This window comes from Microtus pennsylvanicus, chromosome 9 (genome assembly GCF_037038515.1).
Source record: "Microtus pennsylvanicus isolate mMicPen1 chromosome 9, mMicPen1.hap1, whole genome shotgun sequence".
NCBI lineage: Eukaryota > Metazoa > Chordata > Mammalia > Rodentia > Cricetidae > Microtus > Microtus pennsylvanicus.
In genome coordinates, this window is record NC_134587.1 from 22,751,233 (window position 1) to 22,771,307 (window position 20,075).

The 20,075-nt window shown below is 37.9% G+C and overlaps 1 pseudogene; it reads right to left on the reverse strand.

Moving 5' to 3' along the window:
* Window positions 1–10,155: 10,155 nt before the first annotated feature.
* On the reverse strand, window positions 10,156–10,388 carry LOC142858072 (small nucleolar RNA U3; annotated as a pseudogene).
* Window positions 10,389–20,075: the final 9,687 nt, after the last annotated feature.

Below are 20,075 nucleotides of genomic sequence, written 5' to 3' on the forward strand. Positions count from 1 at the left end.
TCCCCAAGCTGGTGCTGTAATAAGGAATTTCTAACAGGGGGAGCACATGGGGTAAAACCCACACCAGTGTACAAGCCAGATCTCCTGGCACAGCTGAAGCTCGACTATTAGGAGAAATAAAGTCAGGAGTCTTTGATCCAGGAAACCCAGCTCAGTAGACATGAAAAGGAGAAAAAAAAAAAAAGGTCGGGACTCAGTTAGTAGAAGTTTGTAATAAATGCCATAAGTCCTGCTGGATATTGAAGATGTGCTTTAAGGGTTTGTGGTGAATGTGTATGTTTGATTTGGTTTGGTTTGGGAGGATACAATGATATATTTCTCATATTCCAATTTTATTTTTGGTAGGAATTCAAGATGCTACTTGCATTTCTCCAGGGTTACTGGGCAACATAACAAGCTTATGGCAACGTCTTGTTTCTTATTTATGGTAATGGAAGCCAAATTATTTAAACATGATACACTCTGGGAAATTAATGATAATGTATACAGTATGGTGAATCTTCGTGCGTCTAGAAAGCAGATTTTAGTTCATGTTCTAAAACCAAATTGTGAGTCAGGGGGTAAATGAAAAAGCTCTGTAAATGATAAATGGCAGTGCACAGTTTACTCCAGAGAAGAGGTTGATGTGCTCTCAGAACCTGACCCAGGCAGCTATGTGCAGAAGAGTGAGCAGGAAGAATCAGCAGCCATACACAGCAGTGGGCAATAACAGCTGACTTACAGGAAAGAGAGCTCTCCCTATACGGAAATGAAATGCTTTCGAATTTATGCTCGGAAAAGGACTCACGCCGGGCAGTGGTGGCGCACGCCTTTAATCCCAGCACTCGGGAGGCAGGCGGATCTCTGTGAGTTCGAGACCAGCCTGGTCTACAGAGCTAGTTCCAGGACAGGCTCCAAAGCCACAGAGAAACCCTGTCTCGAAAAACCAAAAAAAAAAAAAAAAAAAAAGGACTCACTGTGCTTTGCAAATTCCTGGGTAATTAAAAATAGTTTAGTCATTAACAATAAAAACAATAAATAAATTTAAAAACAATAAAATTAGTTTTTTATTTTTTATAGAAAGTTACATTATTCCAAAAGGTTAAATAATTTTCTTTATGTGAAAGTTTTAAGGAAGTTACATTAGATGCGTGAGAAATAATTAAAACAAAACAATTAATTTTTCTGATTATGCTAAACATATTAAATTTCTGTCAGTTTTCATAATTCTTGAAGCTGTGACTACCAATACCAATGAGGAAAAGCCATTGACTTGAGCTTTTCCATCCCACCCTTTCTTTTTATTTATTTTTATTAATAATTTAAATTTTTCCTTTTTTCCCTTTCTTCCCTTTAATCTTCTTGTATATGTACTCTTCTTATATTCTTATGTTGTTCTCTATCAAACTCATGTATCTTTTTAATTTTTGTGATATATCACAATATATATATTCATTATATATATATATATATGTAAAACAAAATATATGAATAAAACCTGCTCAATCTATATAATGTCATTTGTCTTATAGGATTTCAGCATTGACCACTTAGTGTTGGATAACCAGTTGTCGGCTTTTGACTGTGGAAGACCATTTCTCCCACTCTGAGCATTCTTGAGTTGCTAGTGTACTTTTGTCTAGAGCTGGAAAAGCTGGATTTCTCTCTCCATGCCAGCATGTATGTTGGGCTCCTTCTTGTTTTGGTAGCTCTGTTGATGAGACATCATCACCATAGCTTCAATGTCATTTCTAGGAGACACGGGTTCCCAGATGACTTCCCACTCCTCTGGCTCTTACTGCCTTTTGGGACCTCTTCCCCCTGCCCCTTCTTCAAATGTACCCTGAGACATGGGTACAGGCTCAGAATTGGTTGGGTCTGGATACCACATGATTACATCACTGTATTTTTATCAGTTGTGGTTTTCTTTTATTGTCTACATTGATTGCAAAGAGAAGTTTCTTTGATGAAGGGTGAGAGCTACCCTTACCTGTGAGTATAAGGGTAAGTATGTTTTTATTGAGCTCTACATTTTTTCTCTGCTGTCCTCTCTGACTCTCCCCTCCTCTTCAACCCTCTCCCAAGGTCCCCATGCTTCCAATTTACTCAGAAGATCTTGTCTTTTTCTACTACCCATGTAGAGTCTCTTAGGGTCCTCATTGTTGTCTACGTTCCTGGGATTGCGATTTATGGGCTGGTTTTCTTTGATTTATGTTTAAAAACCCCTTATGAGTGAGTACATGTGATAATTGTCTTTCTGGGTCTGTGCTACTTCACTCAAAATGATGTTTTCTAGCTCTATCCAATTGCCTGCAAAATTCAAGATGTTTTCTGCTGTGTAAGTACTCCATTGTGTAAATGTACCACATTTTCTTTATTCATTCTTTGGTCAAAGGGCATCTAGTATTTAGAGTGCAGTTAAGAATAATGTAGGTTTAGAAATCTGAAGACTGTAGGTTCTCCACCAAGATCCATGACCTCACTAGCTCCATATGGTTGTCTAGACTTTCATTACTGGAACTGATTTTTCTTTTGTGGAGCAGGCCTTAAGTCCACTAAAATATAAATACCACTATTGTCTCTTCGAGCTAAAAACATGCTCTGCTGGTCATTGTTGAAGTTCATGACCGCATCGTACTAGTTGCTTGCATGACATCTGCCCCATTGTTTCTTATAAAGAAATACGAACACTGATGGAATGGCTGATTTGGATTGGTTGTCAAAGAAAGTGTGATGTACGGGATGCTTTGTCTTTGGCAGCCTTGAGTCAAATTTAGAAACCTTTAGGATCAGATGTCTCACCAACAGTCACCAAGTGGCCTTGAGGGAATCTTATGCCAAACTGCTTTGTTATTTTTGCCCACTGTCAAGGTCAGTGAAGTGAAAGTCACTTAGTGGCTATTTTTGAAAAAGACAATGGAACTAGAAAGAGATAGCTTTGGGGATTGTGTTTTGGCTAGATGAGAAGCTTTGGGGGTGGGGTCTCTCGGTTATATGGTGGTGCTGCTTAGGTTCTGACTGTCACTCGAACAGGCTATTGTCTTCTAAGAGAGTGAAAAGAGAGAGTTGGGGAAGAAAAGCATTTTATCTGCTTTTCTATTTGGCTGCAAGGGCGCTCAAAGTTAACTTTGGGGTTCAAATATGGCAGCGAGATTCTGCCATGCTGCTTCTTTCTTCACTCTTATTGTGACTTTACAGGGTGATTATATTCACACTCTCCCACCATCCTCCTTTATTCCTCTCCCACCCTTGCTGACTCTTGTATCCCCAGCAGTTCCTCTCCTGACACTGGAATGGGAGAGCTAGGAAGACATCCAGAGAAAGAAATAGAGAAAGGGAGCTTAAAGCAACCCATATGTACTTCTCTCAGGCTGTGGGTATTTAATACTCAAATTGTTCAGGGTCATAATATTCAACCAGTTCAGAGCATATGGCCAGGGCAATACAACTCATCTCTGATACAGCAGAGCAATGAAGATTGACCAAATTTAATGGTTTTGGGTGTGATTCTTCTGTGAAATGTGATCACGGAATAGCTTTTTCCTTCTCTTCCTCTCCACTAGCTTCCTTCCTTCCCATTTTGTCTTGTCCCACGTACAACTTCTTTTCTTGAGGGAGTGCTATGTAATTTTAGGATGCGGTTTCTGAGAAATTTCAGGATTGTAATTATGGTGTGCCTTGCTTGCTTTTCATATTGTAGGGACTAGATGCAAGATAGAATGCTATTGAGAAGACAATTCATGCTATCAAAAGTTTTGTAAGAATTAGAACACTATTGATACAATTTCTGAAATGATTTTTCAAGGAAATAATTTCAGTGAATTCTTAAGTGGTATAGAATTTCTCTACTATGTTTTTCTTCTTCTACATTTTACATTTTAAAATTTTGTTACTTATTTATTTATCATGTATGTGTGTGTGCTTGCGTGCACGCTCACTACAGTGCACATGTGGTAACCATAAGTGATTTCCAGGAATCAGTTAACTCCTCCCATTCTGTGGGCTTCAACAATCAGATCCAGGTCATCAGCCTTGGTGACCGACAAGCACCTTTATCTGCTGAGCCACCTCACTGTCCTTCTCCTATGTTCTGAATAAGACAGTATTTCTCTATTCCACGACTTTAGTTCTAGAGGATTTTCAAACTATTTGTTTCGATTAAGAAACGAAGACTCTATTTCAGGTCCAAAGATATTTGTACAATAAGATTGAAGTATGTTTATAGGAGGTCAGTCTATTGTATCACATTGCTTAGCTTTTCAGCATTCCCTCATGATCCTAGTCCTTACCTTCTGAAAAATAAATTTTCTTTTATTGTCAGCTTTTTTTTTAAAGCTCTCTATATTCCAGCAATAATACAGTACAAGTTTTAGTGGAAGATCTAAGCAGGCTAAAATATGTAAAACAAGTATCCGAGGCTATTGAGCATTGAACTCTGCTCCTTCAGCCCCATTTACTAAGCTCACTCATGCTAATGTGTGCTTAGTTTCCTCTCATGACAACATGAGATCATCTAAGAAGCATTCATCATGAGAGATACACATGAGTGAGCTCAGAAGTTTGGTTAGAGCCGAGAAGGACACTCACAGCCTGAGAATCCCATGAGAAGCAGAGAAGATGGGTAAGAACCGACAATTGCTGGGAAGACACAGTACTGCTAAGCCTCTAACTGAGGACCTTTGTAACTTCATGTTCATGGCCTGACTTGAATGTTTACCAAAACTTCTTTAAAAGTCATTCTCTCATAGACCAAATGAGATAAAACATATCTTCATGAAAATGGGCTAGAGGCACTGTCAGGGATTCCTCGCCTATCCTGAGAGTCTGCACGTGCATGAAATTGCACCCTGCAAACCACCATGCTTCTCACAGACTCTGAGGATTTTCCTATAAAGCACCAAAAATAAACTTTCATAAGTCCTTCAACAAGCCAAGTCTTGATGACCCTGAGTCAAAGGGTAAACAGATTTCTACAGGCAAGGATTAATATTTAAATTCCCCCTCATACAATTCATTGCGAATCTGAATTGCCCTTCTGCTCAGTTCCTTTGAAAACTTAGTTTGTATTTTTGATGTGCCTACATTATGTCCCTTGCACATGTAAGTCAGTAAAGGCATGTGGAAAATCTCTGGCTCGGTTTTATTTTGAAGAAAAATGCTCAGGTTCATCAACATACAGTTCTGTAGGGGTATCCTGACATGCCACGATACCCAGACTTTCAGTTTTCTACAACTAACCACATTTTGTGAGTGTGGAAGAAGCAAGATTTGTTCAAAATGGCATCTTGTGTGATTTGAGTCTCCCTCGCATCATGTCTGTTCTGTGCCAATGAAGGTGAATGTTGAGGTCTTACTTCAAACTTATACAAGTGTATTTTGAAAAGGTATCCATATATTTTTTCTGACTTTATTTCTAAATTATCAGAGAAAACATCAAACTTCTTGGAGAAGTTAAATGATATCTTACACATTTAATTTGTATAGGAGTTAACAGATCAAATGGCTAAATTAGCTACAGACAAATTAATTTCTTCAAGGCATTTAATTTTTATGTTTCAGTGGACTGTTCCATTGAAGATATTTACAAATCAAGCTCATGTCTTGTTTCAACAAAATTATGATGGACATGTGATGTGGGCTTTCCATTATTTGATGTTTTACAGAAACAGGGCAGTGGTACTTTGCCTTCATATAAATTCTGCATTTCTTGGGGGAAGTTCTTATGAAAGTCAGAGGAAACCTCAGAATGTGAATGAAGATAAAACCAAGGCGATAATTTATAGTGAGATCGAGTTGCAGTGTGTCTCATCTAAGCACTCTGGGTGTAAAACATAGATGGCAAAGAGTATCAAGTTGTAAGTATACATAACAAGCAAATTAAGTTAATGAGAGAATTAACTGAGAAGTACAAGTTTCAGAGACTAGTTGGTGTTGCACAACATGAGATAATCAGAGGAATTTTCAAGAAATTGTTACATAAAATTTGTCTCATATTACCCTGTGGTGAATTGCTACAATGGTGTATGATATATGCAGCTTATTAACAGTTCCATTAATTGCTATTAGAGAGAAGAAGCTATGAAAGCTGGTGCACCAGGAACAAATGTTGAGGCAGATGGCTGAAATTAGTGAAACATGATCAGTTGCTGAACCAGTTTACCTAATTCACTTTCTACATCAGAAGAGTTAAAATAAATGTGTCCTGTTGTCTTCTAGAAATTGAAATTTGGGAATGATCACATATATTTTTCAAAAATAACAAGATAGAGGGCAGAGAGCTGTGGGCTATGATTCATGACTATTAGTTGATTGTGGAGTTGGTGTCTGCGGAACGGATCAGAATGCGTGGGAAATCTTCCTGTGAGCAAAGAGCCAACTGTGCTGACATCTTCCTACTGCTTGCAAAGAAGCTGAGGGCGGGAACAAATGCAAGTTGGCCATTGTCCATGAGATTTCCTTGTGCTACCAAATCATTCTGAGAGGGGCTGAAATGAATTTTTTTGCAATAATAATATTTTTCTTTCCTTTTTTTTTAAGTGAGATTCCAGAAAAATCCAAGGTAAATGGGAAAGAGAGGCTAAAACTTTAAGTTTACTTGATTGTATCTCTACAGTTTGACACTCGTACCCTTTTCGGGACAGTCAGTCATCCCTGGTGGAGGTGTTCATAAGAAATGTGGTTGATATATTGGCAAAATCTAATGATATTTGAGAATTTTTGGTGGACATTTTCAAACTTGTGGTGTTCCATGATCGATGTCTGCTGAGATTTATATACTATTTTGTCTTGAATCTGGAACGTCTCATGTTTTGAGTACTTAGTCCCCAATTGGGAATGTGACTTTGCATGCATTTTTCTCCCGGTCTTTATTTAATTTTGGTATGTGTTACCTATCCAGAAAATTGTCCATTTCTTACACATTTTCAAATTTTGTGGAGTAGAGGTTTTTGTAGTATGACCTAATGGTTTTTTGGATTTCCTTTAGTCTTAGTAACAGACTGATTTCTTTGGGGATTTCCATAGGACCACCTGGGTCAAAAACTCAGTTGAATGCAACTAAGTCCCACCATTGGAGGACTCACCCAGCTACAAGAGATGGCCAGCTGAGACTCTGTATCCCCCATTTCTATGAGTCATCATTAGGGTCACCTTCACAGATTCAAAATGTCCCACCCCCCATTCCAGCCATCTCTCCATACTTTCTCTCTCCAATTAATCCCCTCAACTTGATCCTCCACTCCCATCCCATCTACCCCTAGTGAGCCTGTAGAATCTATTCTATTTCCCCCTAGTAGGGAGATACCCATGGACTCCCTAGACCTCTTGTCTTTACCTAACCTGTCTGGGTTTATGGATTGTAGCTTTGTTATCATTTCCTTAATGGCTAGTGTCCCCTTATAAGTAAATATATACCATATATAACTTTCTATCTCTGGGTTACCTCACTCAGGACGAATTCCTTCTAGTTCCATTCATTTGCCTGCAAATTTCATGATGTCCTTTTGTAATAGCTGAGTAATGCTCCATTGTGTAAATGTACATTTTCTTTGTCTGTACTTTGCTGTTGAGTGCCATCTAGGTTGCTTCTAGTTTCTGGCTACTATGAATAGAGATACAATGAACATGATTAAATAAATGTCCTTATGGTAGAATAGAATGTCCTTTGGGTATATGCGAAAGAGTGGTATAGCTGGGGCTTAAGGTTTCTGATTCCCAACTTTTAGCGGAACTGTTGTATTGATTTCCATGATGGCTGTACAAGTTTGTACTCCTACCAGCAATGGAGGAGTGTTCTCTTTGCTCCACATTCTAACCAGCAGGAGCTGTCATTTGTGCTATTGATAATAGTCGTTCTGACAGGTATAAAAATGAGCTTTCAAAGTAGTTTTTATCTGTGTTTCCTTGATGGCTAAGGATATTGAATGTTTAAATATTTTTTTAGTTGTTTGTGATTATTCTCTTGAGAATTCTGTTTAGATCTGTTCCCCATTTTTTTTTTTTTTGATTTTCGAGACAGGGTTTCTCCATAGCTTTTGGTTCCTGTCCTAGAACTAGCTCTTGTAGACCAGGCTGGCCTCGAACTCACAGAATCCACCTGCCTCTGCCTCCCGAGTGCTGGGATTAAAGGCATGCACCACCACCGCCCGGCCTGTTCCCCATTTTTTAATTGGATTATTTGCCTTTTGACGTCTGGGTTCTTGAGTTCTTAATATGTTTTGGATATTAGTTCTTGTATTAGTTAGGGTTTTATTGCTGTGAAGTGACACCATGAGCACATCAATTCTTATTAAAGAAAAACATTTAATTGGGGGCTAGTTTACAGTTTCAGAGCCATTATCTTCATGGCAGAAAATATGGTGGCATGCAGGCAAACATGGTGCTGGAGAGCTAGCTAAGAGCTACCTCTTGATCTGCAGGCAGCAGAAAGAAACTGTCACACACTGGGTTGAACTTGAACATCTGAGGTATCAAAGCCTTCCCACACAGTGACAACCTTCCTCCAACAGGGCCACACCTACTAATAATGCCATTTCCTAGGGCCAAGCATTCAAACACATGAGTCTATGGTGGACCTTCTCTATTCAAACCACCACAGTTCTCTATCAGATGTGGAATTTTAAAAGTCTTTTCCCTTCTGTAGACTGCCATTTTGTCTGATTGATGGTATTCTTTGCCTTACAGGAGCTTTTAGTTTCATGATGACCCATTTATTAAGCGTTGATTTTAGTGTCTCTGCTACCAGTGTTCTGTACAGAAAGTCAGTCATCTCTTGTACCAATGAGTTCAAAGCTATTTCCCACTTTCTCTTCTATCAGGTTGAATATATCTGGTTTATGTTGAGGGCTTTGATCCACCTGGATTTGAGTTTTGTATAGGGTAATATATATGAACTTATCTGCATACTTCTACATGCAGACATCCAGTTAGAACAGCACCATTTATTGAAGATGCTTTCTTTTTTTTCTTTCATTGTGTATTTCTGACCTTTTTACCAAAACCAGCTATCTATATGTTTATGGATTTACATCTGTGTCTTTAATTAAATTCCATTGATCAATGTGTCTGTTTTTATGCCAATACCATGAAGTTTTTATTACTTTAGCTTTGTAGTACGGCGGTAAGTCAGGGATGGTGCTACCTCTGGAAATTCTTTCATTGTACAGGACTGTTTTAACTATCCTGGGTTTTTATTTTTCCATATGAAGTTCAGAATTGTCCTTTCAAGATCTGTAAAGAATTGTGTTAAAATTTTGATGGGAATTGCATTGAATCAGTAGATTACTTTTGTAAAGTGGCCCTTTTTACTATAGTAATTCTAATGATCCATGGGCATTAGACATCTTTCCATCTTCTGATATCTTCTTAAATTCCTTTTTTTCAAAGACTTGAAGTTTTTATCATAAAGTCTTTCACTTTCTTGGTTAGAGTTACCCCAGGATATTCTATATGATTTGGGGACTATGAAAGGTATTGTTTCCCTGATTTCTTTCTCAGATTATTTATTCCCAGTGTTTTCATGTGTGGAATTAAGTTCCCTAGGTTGGAGTTTTATTTCTGTAGGACAAAATTTGTAGATAGATATTGTTTCAATTTTTCTTTATCACGGAATATCTTGTTTTCTCCATGTATGATGATTGAAAGTTTTGCTAGGTATAGTAGTCTGGGTTGGCATCCATAGTCTTGTAGAGTCTTCAAGACATCTGTCCAGGCCTTTCTGGATTTTTAGAATCTCCACTGAGAAGTCAGGTGTAGTCATAATAGATTTGCCTTTATATGTTACTCAACTTTTTCTCCTTGCAGTTTTTAATAGTCTTTCTTTGTTCTGTATATCTAGCACTTTGATTATTATGTAGCGAGGGTACTTTCTTTTCTGGTCCCATCTATTAGGTGTTCTGTATGCTTCTTGTACCTCTATAGGTGATGCCTTTCTTTAGATTAGGAAAATATTATTCTCTGATAATGTCCTAGATTTCCTGGATGTTCTGTGTCAGGAGTCTTTTAAATTTAGCAATTTTTTGGCAGATGTATCTATTCTTTTCTATTGTATCTTCAATTCCTGAGATTCTCTCTTCCATCTCTTAAAATTTGCTTGTGAAGCTTGCCTCTGTAGTTCCTGTTCAAGTTCCTAAATTTTTCATCTCCAGAATTCTCTCAGTTTGTGTTTTCTTTATTGCTTCTATTTCTTTTTTCCTCCACTCATACTGCGCTCCCTCAATGGCAAGAGGCATCTGCAGAGAAGCAGCAACTAAAGCCGCTTCACACTCAGGAGGAAACAGTGTGCCTCATCATTGTCTTGGGTCTCCTGTCTCAGGTTTTGGGCCTTGGGTCTTGGGTCTCTAGTGTTCTACACAGTCAGAGAAAGTTCTCTAGGAACAAACTGTAGAGATGTTCCCTGAAAGGTTAGTCTTTATTGCTTCTATTTCTATTCTCAGTTACTGGAGAGTTCTAACCCTTTCCTTCAACTGTTTGTATTTTTATAAATTTCTTTAAAGGATTAGCTCATTTCCTCCAGTTGTTTGTGTTTTCCTGGATTTCTTTAAGGGATTTATTCATTTTATCGTTAATCTATCTCCCTCCATCTGCTTCATCTTTTCCTCCATTTATTCCTCTATCATCTTTATAAAGTTGGTTTTATGGTCTTTTCCTTATACTTCAGCTGTACTGGAATATTCAGAACCTGCTGTTTTAAGATACCTGGCCTCTAGTGGAGACATATGGCCCTGGCTGTTGTTAGTTGTATTTTTATGCTGGTATTTCAGCATCTGGGGTTGGGTGATTAAAAATGCTGATTTTTGGATTTATCTTCATACGGTGGTTGTTTTGTTCATTAGTGTTTTTTCCCTCTCTGGGTTTTCAGAGATTGTGATACTGTTGTGTGTTATCTGTTTTTCTGGTGGTTGTTTTGTTCATTAGTGTTTCCTCTCTGGGTTTTCAGAGATTGTGATACTGTTGTGTGTTACCTGTTTTTCTGGCCTCTACAGTTGCTGTGTTTATAGGAAGCACCTGCTTGTATTGGAGGCTGGTTTACTGGGATGAGTTGGGGAAAGCTAGGTTGGAGAAGGTCTTTGCTATCCCTTGGTTTGGGGTCAAAGAGGAAAGGGAAACAACAGCTACAGACCTAAAGATGAGACCAGGGGGACCGATTCTCTGGAGTAAGAAGAGAGCTGTATCTTCCTACCTTCAACTTATTACACAGGGAGAAGCTGCAGTTGGTAGCAGGGGCTGCCTGATAGAGTTGTGATCTGGGAAAAAGCAACTAGGGATAGTAGGGAGGTTGGGAGGATATGGTTTATTGGATCCACAGGAGATGTAGGTAGTGGTGACTGTAGACTGTAGCTGGTGTGCTGTCTCAGTGCTAGGGACGAGACTGGGGGCACAGAGAGAGAAGACAAGGCATGCCAGCAGTCTAGCTGGTTTTCTCAAAGGACAGTTTCAGATCAAGAGACAATCAAATAAAAATTTAATGAGAAGACTGAACACTGTTATTCATTAGGATAATGTACATTAAAAGCACCATAAGTTCCAGTTATTACTTGGTAAAGATTAAAATGACAGTCATAAGTATTACCAGATTTTCTTGAATCTTAAAAACACAGCAATAAAATATCAAAACCAAAAATTTGTTTTTAACTATGCTTTTATCAATAAAGACTTGAGAACCAGATGCTAGGGTGAAAACCTACTAGCTCAGAGAGGTAGAGAAAACACCCAGCTTCTTCTACTGCTGTCATCCCTAGAAAAAAGAGCTTTCTCCTAACCTTTTCAAACAAAAACTCCTCCTCCCTTGTACTTCCTGTGCCCCTCCTCTCTCCTCATGCTTCTGACTTCCCCTTACATTCTGTTTTTTCCCCCAGCTACTGGTTGCTTGCTCTGCTTTTTGACCTCTGGTTAATTTTACTTAATCCTGTTTACAATAATCAATCAGAAAGCTCTTGGATTAAAGGTGTGTGATAGGACTGAGCCATTCCACAGCTTGAAACAAGTTTTTCCAGGAAATAATGCAATCTTGGGGTTCACAGCATGATCAAATATCCTGCATCAAAAACTTACAAACAGTGTCTGTTACACAGCTAGCAGATAGCACACACTTCAAAATGCATGTGAATGGGGACAGAGTCTTATATCCATAAGCCCACATGTCATTGAATGTGTAGGAGAAAAAAGACAGGTAGTTAGATTCTGAGGGATTTCAGGAAGGAGACTAAAAGAGGTGGCCATTATTCACTGAAAAGTACATTGTTAGCTAAGAATATCACTCTTCCTTGGCCAGTACTACTACTTATAACATTATTAAAATCTGGAAAAGAAACCTTTATGTATCTTTTTGTATTCAGCCCTCCAAAAATCAAAATTCATGAGATAAGGATAACTAGGTTATTTATCTAATTGCTGAGAAAAAAAATATGTAGGGCAGATTTTTGACAACAGTTCTTTATCCTAGAAAAAATGTGTGTGTGCATGTGTGTATATGTGTGTATACATACAAATATTAAGCACACAAGATAAAAATATGTCACCCAAAGTTTTACATGTCAACAATTAAATAATCATAAATTATTAAAATGCCAGAACATATGGAATACTGTAATATTTCTCCTGTGGGGTGTAATAGAAATAATCTTTAGGCAAACAGCTAGTAAAGATATTAGCATGTGAACACATGCTGAAAACGAAATGTATAGCCATATATACTGGACTAAAAAGAATGCAGGTATACAATACACTGTTTTGGAGAATCTGAATGATGGCAGCATAGGGAAGGGTTAATCATGGAGTGTCTGCAGGCACTCCTGGCATAGTGTTCAGTACTGAGACTGAAGACCCAGTAAGATTATTGTTATTTAAATACAGCAATGTGCCAATTATTATCTACACACCAATGGGCAGAACAGTGAGTAATTATGGAACAGTAATTTCTGTTGCCTTTGAAAAAGGTATATTCAGAGGTACTATTGTGAGCTTAAGTAAAAAGAAAACCTCGTAGGAAATATCAATATGAAATTATGGGTCATTATTTGTACTGGTAAATTTGCCAAACACTTTTTTTATTTCTGCTGAAAATGTTAAAAACCACTGTCAAGTTACTGAGTGCCCAAGTTATGGTCAAGAGATATGTTTTTCCATTATTAGAAACCAGGACTTTTGAAGAATTGTCTGATTCTGGGGGTTGGCACAAGAAAAGGACAAGATGAACCTGGGACATTCTGACACACATTACAAAGAAATTTTGTAAATGATTCGAGAGATAACTGAAGAGGCTCTAACTAGCCAAAGAGAACATTTTAAGTTTTAGAAAGGCTAGGCGTTAAGGTGAATTGAAATCCACAGGGTGTAAACAAAATCATTAGTTCATAGAGGCTATATTTAGAAATTACTTTCTGATCAAGATCATTTTACATTTTAAAATTCTAGGGAAAGAAAAATATCAAGTCTTATTCTGTCTTTTCCTACTGAAGCTTTATCACCAAGCAGTCAAAGAGTAGATGAGAGGTAAAATATCCTCCTAAGTTCCTTATAGTAAATTAACAGCATGGCAGTTGTAAATGTAGAATAACTACAAGTTGCAGCCTAAGGGAACAAGTGGATCTGGGGTGGGTTGAGTTAATAGCTCCTACCATTGCCAAGACAAGGAACTATGTACTTCCTGATTGCAGAACATGCTAGCACAAATGGCCTCTCTGCATCAAGTGCCTGCAACCAGGGGCTAATATGACAGAAACCCAGACTGCAAAGAGTGTCTGCAACTACTTCAGATCCTACTAGAGAAATGCTGACTCTGAGAAACTCCAAGGTCAAAGGTTAAGAGTATTTGACGGCTCTATAGAAAAGAATGGGGGAAGGAGTCATCTGTAGAGTAAGAGGCTGAACAGACATGTCACATATTTTTTACGTGTCAAAACAAAGTATAACATTTAGAAACACATGCTTTCATGTTAAAAATTATTAAAAAGTGAAAAACTAAGTTACTGTCATGAGAATCAGGATACTTATTTTCTTGCTGGGAGACGAGCCAGGGTAAAGACACGGAATATAGAAGAGGTTCTGAGGGTTGGGAAATGACTCGTGCTGTGGAATATTATTTTTAAATGTGTTACATTCATTTATGCTGTAGAATGTTTGTTCAATGATGCAAAAATGTATTGCATTCTTTTGTGTTACATTTATTTAACTCTGTGAAGCTGTGTTATTTTGTCTGTCTAAAACACCTGAATGGTCTAATGAACTCAACAGCCAATAGCTAGGTAGGAGAAAGGAAAGGCAAGGCCAACAGGCAGAGAGAATAAATAGGTGGAGAAATGTGGGAAGAAAGATCAAAGTTTGAGAAAAGGAGGAGAGAAGGACATCAGGGACCAGCTACCTAGCTACAGAGTAAGCCATGGAGTAAGAAGAAAAGAAAAGGAATATAGAATAGACAAAAGCCTAGAGGCAAAAAGTAGATGGGATAGTCTAAGTTAAGAAAAGCTGACTAGAATCAAGCCAAGCTAAGGCCGGGCATTCACAAGTAGTATTAAATCTCTGTGTGATTATTTAGGAGCTGGGTGGTGCGTCTTCCAAAGACCAAAGAGTAGAAAGAAAAACAAAACAAAACAAAAAACAGCTGCAACTTATCTTGGTAACATTTGTAAGGAAATTGTTAAAAGTTTGCTAATCTTCTAACCTACTTGTTTTAAGTTTTATATATGTGTTTAGTTTTACAAAAAGGTAGAAAAACAATATAGAAAGGGTGAACTATATTAATGGCATGACAGGATACAATCAAATATTAAAATGAATATATGAGGCAATTATATTGGGCAGTAAATTTTAAAGTTTTTTTTTTCGTATTCACTCAACAGAAACACTTACTGTGTGCCCATCAATCAGCTGGGCCATACCAGGTGCTTCAGCTCTTGGGGAATTTAGAAGATACGCCAGTTATTTTTATCAGCTGACATTGCAATGAGATAAACAGACTCCCATAAAATCTTCCCACACAAAATGGAATTCAGAGAGTAGATTGTGCAAGTGAAGAGAGGGAAAGAAACTAAAGAGGAAGTTGAGAGGGGGCAGGTTTAAGAAGTTGTTGGTGTCCCAGGGGCTGGAAAGGAAGCAAAGGTTCCATCCTCACACATTCGTAAACTGGAGGTAAGGGTGTGTGGGTCTGTATCCTGATGAGGACAGAGACAAACCAAAGGCAGGAAAAGATCTTCTTTAGGAACAAATAAGAGAAGGAGAGAGCCCTGGCTTTTCTTGCCACTTGTTCTCAGAAATATTATTCTAGAATTTAATACCAAACCTCCAGTTTGATTTTACTTGTCATTTTTATAGGTATGAAGACTGGCCACTTTGTTATGACAAAATCTTCAGTAACAGCTTATAATTTTTGGTATGGACATGAAAATGTATAATCACATACTAAAACTGGGCACAAGAAGGTAGCTATTAGAGGTTTTGGTTGTGTGCCCATTTGAAGGCATGAGTGAACAATTTGCCGGATTAGTGACCCAATATTTCTGTTCTTAACTGATAAAAGAACACAATGGGCCCACAGAATTTTAATTTGGGCTCTTTGTTGATCACGACTCTAACAAGTGAACAGAAGGACTTATTTGGTAGAAATTTTGGTGAACAGCTTGTTGCAAGATTAAACAAAACAAGTTCTATTCAGACCAAGTTTGTCACTTTGGCACATGAGGTGATGAAAGAAAATGACCTTCACATGGTCTTGGAAGTGAGGCTAGATGAAATGAAAAAGTAGTGTTTTTTGTGATTCTCTGAGTGTTCACGTATGAAGGAAGATGTTATGTTTCTTCAACAAAGGGGCAGCTGGTGGATTTTTGTAACCTTCAAACTCTTCCTTGGATGCGCGCATGTGTGTGTGTGTGTGTGTGTGTGTGTGTGTGTGTGTGTGTGTGTGTGTCAGTCTGTCTCCGGGAGCACATAGATCAGAAGTTAATATTAGGCATCTTTCTCTGTAGCTCTACACCCTTTTATTTCGAACCAGTGTCTCTCCCTGAAACTGAAAGTTCACTGATTGGCTAGATGAGCTGAACAATAGCCCCCTCAAATCTACCTCTCTTTCTCTCTGAGCAACTCTCATTACCAAGCCCTGGGGTTTCAGGCATGTGCTACTGTGCCCAGCTTTTTATATGGGTACTTGGGATCCAAATTAAAGTCCTCATGCTTGTATAGGAAGCACTTTACCAATTATGCCATTTCCCAGACTTCTCACCCTTTACTTTTAAAGGGCACTATTACTCACTATGAAGTCCTTTATATACCCCAGGGCTAACTGACTACATATGGAGGATATTTTTGGTTTCACACCTGTTTTGGTTGGACATCTGCCTCTGATGTAGATCGTGATGATGATCATGGAGAAGACAGAGCTTCTGGTAAGCATCCCTACAAGGCACAGGACAGTCTGCCTAAGAAGAATTCTACCCTTAATACCAACAATGCTAGGTGGGAAACACTTATCTGCAGCCTCTGCTTATTTACTTTTCTCTAAAGTCTACGTGTGTTAAATTTGGTTTATAGCAATGGAGAATTCCCTAACAACTGAGTTATTCAATTTGAATACAATTACCAAAAAAGAATATTTAAATGGGCTGAGCAGTGGTGGTGCATGCCTTTAATTCCAGCATTTGGGAGGCAGAGGCAGGTGGATCTTTGTGAGTTCGAGGCCAGCCTGGCCTACAAGAGCTAGCTCCGAGACAGGATCCAAAGCTGAAGAAAAACCCTGTCTTGAAAAAAACAAAAAAAAATGAGTGTTTTTAACTATCTGTAAATAATTGTTATTTCTCTAAAAGTTGTACTTCCAGAGAAGGGGACCTAAAGTTTATTTAGTATCAGAAATTACAGTCTTATTTGACTTGTATAATTTTCTGCTAGCTATCAAGTGATTTAGCTGTATACACTTCTAATAATTAAAAATCCTGGAGATCCTTGTTTCATAGTTGGAGAAAATGAAGTCAACAAAGGCTAAGATACCATCTGAAGGTGATTTGTCCAGTTTATGCCGTGTGTGTGTGTGTGTGTGTGTGTGTGTGTGTGTGCGTGCACATGAAGGCCAGAGATCGACATCAGATATCTTTCTTAATGAGACAGGGTCTCTTGATAAACTACAAGCTCACTGATTTGGTTCATCTAGACGGCCAAGTAGACCCAGAAATCCTGTTTCCATTCCCTAGCTGTGTTATTTCAAGAATGTATCTTCATTCCCAACATTTTACATGGATGCTGGGGGCCCAATTCTAAGCCCTCATTCTTGTGTAACAAGCACTGCCCTGACTAAGCCATCTTTTAAGCCCTGCCTCTTGTGTTTTGAGTAATAATGTTATGGTTAGGTTATGTTTATGTGTGTCCTCTGTCAGTTGCTTTTTACAAGATGACAAACAGGTCTAAAAAAAAACTGTGAGTATCCAAACTTTTTCTCTACAGGCAGGATTATAAAGAAACGGCATGGATTATATATCTATCAAATATGCTTAATTCTATCTTTCAAATTAATACTTACAGACTGGTGAAGCTTTGAAAGATGCATATAAATATCTCATTAGTCTGTCTAGCTTCTAGACCTTATACCGCTTCAGTTAGCACTATGCTGCTAAGTTTCCTTAATGTCCTTTCATGGGTTCATAGCTCATTTCTTCTTAGTGCTGAATAATCTTACAGTTCTGAATGTGCTGAGGTTTTCTTACTCAAGTCCTGAAGAACATTCTAGATGCATCCATATTCTGACAATTTTGCATCAAGCTCATAGAAAGACTGTGCAGGTCAGTGAATTTGGCTAAGTAGTACAGACCATGATTATTGGTTTATGTGGTGTGTGCTTACTTACAAGAGACTCTTTCACCTTCACATTCTCACCAAGAATGAGTAAGAGTTGTTGTTTTTTTTTATCCTTATCAGTGTTAGTGTGGTTAGTGTTTCAAGTTCCGGCTATCCCAACAAGTATGTACTGTAGAATTGTTTTACTTTGCAGTTACCTAAAGGCAAATACTCCAGTTCCCACCAATGTTTGGGTGGTGTCCATTAGAGCAGTAAGAGACTGGCTTGTAAAGATTAGACTGTGGAATTACTAGGTAATGCTTGCAAATGCTAGATTACCTTTTTGTCTGTAGCAATGTAAGGGTGCAGAAAAGGGCCTTCAACGGACACATTTAGTGTCAGTGTCTTGGTCTTGGGCTGGTAGTTTCTAGAATAGCAAGTTTCTCTTGTTTAAAGATCAGAATATCCCCAATGCAGGGAGCAGTTAAGCTAGCTCCCCTGAGAAACTTTGACTCAGAAGACAGTAATATGCTCAAGGAGACACAGTTGGTAAATGATGGAGCCTCTTAAAAGTCTAGTCATCCTGGATCCAGAGTACAGATTTTAAAATTAGCATCTTTCTCCCCCCAATTCATGGTGATTTCTTTCACATCTCTTCCTGTTATTTTTTTGTAAAGTTACATACTGAGTTCATGCATATTTACAAATACCACCTGAAGTGCTGACATAATATATATTGTGTAATGTTCAATCAGAGTAAACAATCTAGCTACTCAAAAAATATCACTCCTTTATAGTGATACATAAACTTTTTGCTTTAAATATATATACATAGTATATTATTACCATTCTTAGTCATCCCTCCATACAATAGAATTCTCATCCTTGTTTTTCCTTTATACCTACAGTTTAGTAACCATTAGTACCCATTCACCACCTCTTTCTTCCCTTCACAATCTCTTGTAAGCATGCTCAACTTCTACTAGATTCTTTTAAGATTTCATACTTGAGTAAAATTAAATGGTAGTTGTTCCTTGCTATCTGACTTTTTCTCTATCATAGTGATCTCTTATTCTTTCCAAGAGAATTTTCTTTATTTTTTGGCTTGTTTTGGTCATGAATTCCATTGTATTTAAATGTTGAATCAGCATTACATACCCTTTGGTTGTTGCATGATATATTTTATACATTGTTTAATTTGATCTGGTAATTTTTGAGGGTTTTTATATCTGTGTTAACATGACACATTGGTCCATAGTGTAGCTTATTAATATCAGTTATAGAGAGTTGATTAACAATATTGTGTACAGCTATGTCCTTTTTGATGCTCTGTCTTCTGAAGTTGTTTTTTTTCTGATACTGGGATACAAAAGATACTCAACTTTTTTTTTTAATTGTAGTTCTAAGAGATGTACTTTGTATATCTTTGTGTTCTGTTGTTAGTACATATGCAGTAAAACTTTTCATGTGTTCTTATAATCTTTAGGTCTTTGCTATTATTTTAATCTGTAAGTATGATTTCATACTTTTTAAAAAGTTATTTATTTATTTTATGTGAATGAGCATTTTACCTACATGGATGTTTGTGTATGTGTGTGTCTAGTGCCCAACTAGGAGAAGATGTCGGCTTCCCTGGGAGTGGACTTTTAGACAGTTATGAGACATCATGGGTGTGTTGGGAATTGAATCTGGGTATTCTGGAAGAGCAGTCAGTGCTCTTAAACACTTTGCCATTTTTCTACCTCGTCATCCAGTCATTTTTAATGCTTTTTTTCATATCTGAAAAATCTGATACATTTCCTTGCTCTGATGGCTATTCTAACTAGAATTCCTTTAGACCCTCTACCTTCTTTTGACTAGTATTAGTGTGAAAAATATTTTCCATTCCTTTACTTTTGATCTATGATTCATATTTATTTTTGAAGTGGGTTTCTTAGAAACAATATATTGTTGGATTTTGGAGCTTGTTTTCCTCTCTGTGTTGTTGTTTCTTGCCAGGTGCAGAAGGTTCTTTTGGTTTTCAGTGTGAGGTCATCCAGTGCACAGTGCAGGGGAACACATAGTAGCAAGAGCATGATTTGCAGCTGGGTCATTGAGTTAGTATTCAGGAAGCAGGTAACCGACAGGAAGTGGGGCTGGGCTATCAAACCTCAATTACACTTCCCATAAGGTACTTCCCCCTGGTGTGGGAGGTCCTTCTGTCTATGTGTTGCTTTTATTGGTTAATGAATAAACAACTGCTTTGAGCCTATGGCAGGAAAGAACATAACTAGGAGGAAAGTTAGGCTGAATGCTGGGAAAAAAGAAGGGCAGAGTCAGAGAGAAGTCATGGAGCCACCACT